Raw genomic sequence first — 6,000 nt, 5'->3', positions numbered from 1 at the left:
GAATAACCTAACCACACTGAAGGGGAGAGGGGGAAAAAACTAACCCAAATGACTTTTACTTTTTCTTTCTTTTTACACAAAAAGTAACTTTAAAATAGTAGTAGGTTAAATTTTACTGAAAAGTTTTGTCAAATTTTATGTTCTCTACTTTGTATCCTGTTTCCTCTCTTAGTTTACATTTCTTCTTGCTGAAACAATCTTTTAAAAGTTTTTATTGAAGATCTATTGCTAGTAAATTCCGTTATGTTCTGTATAGTTAACAATAACCTTATTCTATCCTCACTTTTAAATACTAGTTTAGCTAAATGTGATATTCTAGTGTGACAGGTCCTCCATTGTCTTTTGGCATCTACTGTTGTATAATATACTACCCAGGTAATTATCCTGCAGATTGCCTGTCCTTTCTACTCAATGACTTTTAAGGGATTATCATTATTTTTGATATTCCCCAGATCTATTGCTGTGGTCTAGATGTGGATTTATTTATTTTTTATTATCTTGCTTGGTATACAACATAACTTCCATCTGAGGATTTAGATGCTTTTTTTAAATTTTGGAAACTCATTTGATTATTTCTTCAGTTATTGTATCTCTGCTAGTTCCTTTTAGGGGCTCCCTTTGTAGTTCCTTGATCTACCCTTCATTTCTTGTAACTTTCCTTCATGGTTTTAAAAATCATAATTTTTTTCTCTGTTTGATGAGTTCTGGGTTTCTTAGCACTACCTTTGAATTCACTAATTTACTCTTTGTGTCAGATTCAGACCACATAGTCAATTAAGGTGGATTTTAAAAATTATTTCAATAACCATATAAATATTTTTTGACTTATATAACTGATTCTTTTTCACATTTATTCATTTTGTTTTATATAAGTATTTCGAAATACTATTTTAAAATATTTTACTGTTTAATTTTTATATATGATTCATTTTAAAATATTTTACTGTTTAATTTTATATATATATATATATATATATATATATATATATATATATATATATATATATGATTCCTTCAGAAATATTGCTGAGAATCCTCAGAATACTTATTTTAAAGTCTGCATCAGACTGCTCTAGAAGACTAATTATATTTGGGACAAATTCAAGCTCTGATTGATTTTGCTGGTTGCCTTTCTTAGCATTTGATTTGTTTTGTGATTTGGAACCTTAGTTTGCAGGCTCATTTTGAAATCTTTTGTTTTCTTTTCCTGTCTTTCTCCCTTTATGTTCCTTTCTCTCCAGTTTGCACATGCCTCCCTTGGCTTTCAATCAAGAACCTGTCTTACACTGGTTTTTGAAGTTTCTATGCTATGAGAATATTATAGCTTTCACAGAGCTTCACTTAATTACTGGCTTAGTTCTTCTGGTTTAATTACTCCTCTGTCTCCTAGAGAGCAGCAGCTACAGATAAAGAAGGCCTAGGTAACATTGGACAGTACCTTTTAAAAACTGAGGTACATACAGTGAAATTCACAGATCTTAAGTATACCATTCGATTAGTTCTGAAAAATATGTATACTTGAGTATACATATCGAGGTATAAACAATTTCCATTGCTTCATATCGCTCCCAATCAATTCTCCCCTTACTCCAGCAGCAGCTGTCCTAATTTTATTAACATAGATAATTTTGCCTGTCCTAAACCTTCATGGAATTATATATTGTCCTAGTTAGTTCAGTCTGCTACAACAAAAATACCATAGACTGGGTGGCTTAAATAATAAACATTCATTTTTCACAGTTCAGGAAGGTAGGAAGTCTGAGATCAAGGCATAGATTTGGTGTCTGGTGAGGACCTACTTCCTGGTTCAAGGATGTCCACCTTCTTGCTGAATCCGCATATGGCAGAAAAAAAAAGCAAGAGAGTTCTCTGGGGTGTACACACACACACACATACACACACACACACACAGAGACACACTAATCTCATTCATGAGGGATCCATCATCATGACCTAATCGCATCCCATAGCCTCACTTCCAAGTACCATCACAGTGGGGATCAGTTGCAACATGTGAATGAGTGGCAAAGGAAAGGGGACACGAACATTGAGTATATACAGAATGCACTCTTGTGTCAGGCTACTTTTGGATCAGCATGTTTTAAAAATTCTTTCATGGTGTTGCATATGCCAACAATTGATTCTTTTTTACTGTTAATCATGTAATACTATATTCATTCTCCTATTAAGGGACATCTGGGATGTTTTCAGTTTGGGTCTATTATAAATAGAATGGTTATGAACATATTTGTACAAAGCTTTTTGTAGACGAAAGTTTTAATTTCTCTTGGATAAATAACTAGGGATGGAATTGCTAGGTAAAGAGATGTTTAGTTTTATAAGCAACTATTGTGCTTTTTTTCCAAAGTGGTTGTACCATTTCACACTCTCACCAAGAGTGTATTAGAGTTCCAGTTGGTCCACATCCTTGTTGATATTTGATGCAATCTTTTTCATTTTAGCCATTGTAGTAAGTATGTGGTGGTATTTAATTTTGGTTTTAATTTACATTTTCAAGATGACTAATAATGTTAAGAATCTTTTCTGTCCTTCTTGGCATATGTATGTGTGTGTTTTCAAATTGTTTGCTTGATTTTTTTAAATTAGGTTATTTGTCTTATTACTGAATTATGGAGTTATTTATATACTGTAGACATCAGTCCTTTGTCAGATAGAAGTACTATAAATATATCTTCCTCTGGGAAGTGCCTGTTGCATTCTTTTGACCATATTGAAAAATTTGGTTGTCTTTTTACTATAACTTGTGGGAGTTCTTTATATATTCTGAATACATATGTTTTGTATCCAGAATATATAAAGACATATAGACATATGTTTTGTCAATATCTCTGTCATCTTTTGCCTTGCTCATTTTTTATTGGTGCATTTTGAAAAGCAGAAGTTTTAAAGTTTTCTGATTTTAATTTATCAGTTTTTCTTTAGTGGTTGATACTTTCTATGTCTTATCTAAGAAATTTTTGACTAATTCAAGGTCATGGAATTATTCTTCTTGAAACTTTATCAATCTGCTTTTTACTTTTAGGTTTATAATTTATCTCAAGTTAATTTTTGTATATGGTTTGAGGTAGAGACTGAGGTACTTTAATTTTCCTATGGTCATCCAGTTGTTCTAACACCAGCTGCTAAAAAGACTTTCCTTCCCCCTTGGAATTGCTTTGTCCTCTTTGCAAAAACTCAATTGACTCTATAGCATAAATGAATCTATACCATAAGGTTTGCAGTGACTTTTTTTTTCTATTAGCAATAATAACTAGAAAAGTTTTGTGTTTTATGTTCTAACTCTTTTTTATCTTTGTGCTTCAGTTTGAACAATTTCTATTGATCCGGCTTCAAGTTCACTTACTCTTTTCCCTGCTATTGCAGTTTGCTGATAAATCTGTTGAAATAATTCCTCATTTCTATATCATACTATCATGTCTGACTTATATTTGGATTATTTTTTAATTTTTCTTCTACTGCTGCATTACCCTATCTGTTCATGCATGTTGTACACAGCCAATTTCTGCATCTAATTTTTTCCTCTTTTGAAGTTAGGTCACATATTTACAATTTTTTTTTGCATGCCAGTTACTATGTATTAAATGATACTACAGACTGAAGTAAATAGTACTTGTGCCCAGAATAGGTCACATATCTCAGGATGCTAGTGTAAAGAATTGTCAAGGTAGGCTGAGCTGAATGGGTTTGGGCTTTGCTATTATTTTCATTAGATTTTTGTTCACTACGGTATTCAAATTATTTGAGAATAGGAGCAAATCCTTTCCTTTCATGGGGTTTGGGATCTGATTGCCTGAGAGTTTATCTAAGTTCTCTTGCTTTGCCCTCAGCTTTCAGCAGGCTCAGTCTTCCTTCACTGTAAGAGGTCTCTCAGCTCTCCTGCTTCCCCCATCACAGACAGCCTTTCCGTGTTTTTTTTTTTTTTTTATAATTTATACACCCTAAGTAGAATGATCCAAAAAAAGTTAAAAATAGAAGGTGTATGGAAAGAGACATTAACAAAATAGAAACAAAAACTAGTGTGGAACAATAAAAAGTAATGATATCTCAAGCCACCGAAAGACATGGAGGAAATGTAAAGGCATGTTTCTAAATGAAAAAAAGCCAGTCTGAAAAGGCTACATACTATATAATTCCAATGATATGAAGTTCTGGAAAAGGCAAAACTATGGAGATAGTAAAAAAACAAGTGGTTGCCAAGGGCTTGGAGAGAGGGAAGAAGGGATGCATAAATGGAACACAAAGTACTTTTAGACCAGTGAAACTATTCTGTATGATACTAGAATAACGATCGCATATCATTATTTATGTGTTTAGACACGTAGAATTTGTACAACATAAAGAACGGACCCTAATGTAAGCTATGGACTTTATAGTCAATAATAATGTATCAATATTTATTCATCGATTATAACAAATCATGCCGAGGAGTATGTGGGAACTGTATTTTCCAACTGATTTTTCTGTAAACTTAAAACTACTCCGAGAAGTAGTTTATTCATTAAACAAAGACAAAGGTGACAGTGTTAAAATCAGACAAAGTAAGTTTAATCAATGCAAAGCATTAAACCAGCCAAAGATCAATTGAGATTAATAACAGGTATAATTAATCTACAGCAGTCGTTAAACTTTATGAGTTGAAAAATATCATTAAAGTATAAAGCAAAATGTGATATAAATACAAAGATAAATAAAACATAGGGAAGACTTTAATATACTACTATTTGTCTATGATAGACAAAACCAGAAATAGAGAATATATAAAATATATAACCTGTTTCCTCCCCAGTGGGGAACAAGATGTCCCTTTCTGTGTGAAAATTTAATCTCAGCTTCTCTTTCTCACTGTGTTCCCCAGAGAACTTGATAAATGTAGTCTTGGCTGGCTCAGGCTTATTGTTAAGTAAGCACTGAGAAAGTCCATTAATTTAATGGTGTTTTATTATGTGTCCAGGTGCAGGTTAATTTACAAGTTTTCCTTTCAAAATCATTTGGCCATTAAAGCTGCATAATCTTGAGAGGTTTCAAAGACACATAATGATAAATGTTTTTTTTCCCTCACACATTATCTCTCGTGTTTATTCAAGGAAAGTGAAAATTTTATAATTTGCACAAAGGTTTGGTGCATCTGGCCTCCTGTGCTTTATTTCTTATGAAGGATGATGCCATTTCAGAAGCCACTGATGAGGAGGATTTGAAGCTTGAGGGCAGAGAACTCTGTCCCAGCTTCTAATTCCCTTTCTAACAAGATGGAGCCTGAGACTTGGGGCACCAAGAGGGTTACTTTGCACCCAGACAGGCAATTGATTGTTGACTAGACAGTTAAGTTGCGAAGAAAGCAAAGATTGTCTTTGGAAATTTCTGTCCTTTTTTTCTCCTTTCTAACTCACTACTCCCTTTTTACAGTCTCTCTACCTTTTAAGATGCTCCATCCAGTCCTGCTCTTTGAAGAGTACCCCAAACTACTGGTTCTCAAATTTGACTGCAAGTTAAAATCATTTGGGGATCTTTTAACTATTTAGCTGCCGTGGTTGGATATCAGACTGCTTATATTAGAACCTCAGAGGGAGGGGTATAGGCATCAGCATTTTTTAAAGCTCCTGAGATGATTCCAATATGCAGACAGGGTTGAGACCAGCTGGTCTGGACCAATAATTTTCTAAGAGTATTCTGTGAGTCACAGAATCTCCTAGGATATTTGTGGAAAATGGAGACTCTTGGGCACAGTAGCTCTACGGGCATTGAATCTCAGGACAGAATCTTAAAAATTTGTATTTTAACAAGTGATTCATAAGCACCCTAAATTCTGAAAATCACTCCTAAACTTTTCACTAATTTATCTGTTTCTCATGATATGACAATTCTTACTCCCTTTTGGCCATACTAGTGTTTTCTCAAAAAATAACAAGCTTCTTCCATTCCCTGGACCTTTGAATATTTCTAAGAGTTGTTTACTTGGAAAACACTTTCTTCTCTCTCTTC

Source organism: Rousettus aegyptiacus, unplaced genomic scaffold (assembly GCF_014176215.1).
Source record: "Rousettus aegyptiacus isolate mRouAeg1 unplaced genomic scaffold, mRouAeg1.p scaffold_m13_p_11, whole genome shotgun sequence".
Taxonomy (NCBI): Eukaryota; Metazoa; Chordata; class Mammalia; order Chiroptera; family Pteropodidae; genus Rousettus; species Rousettus aegyptiacus.
Note: the sequence above shows the minus strand (reverse complement) of the source record.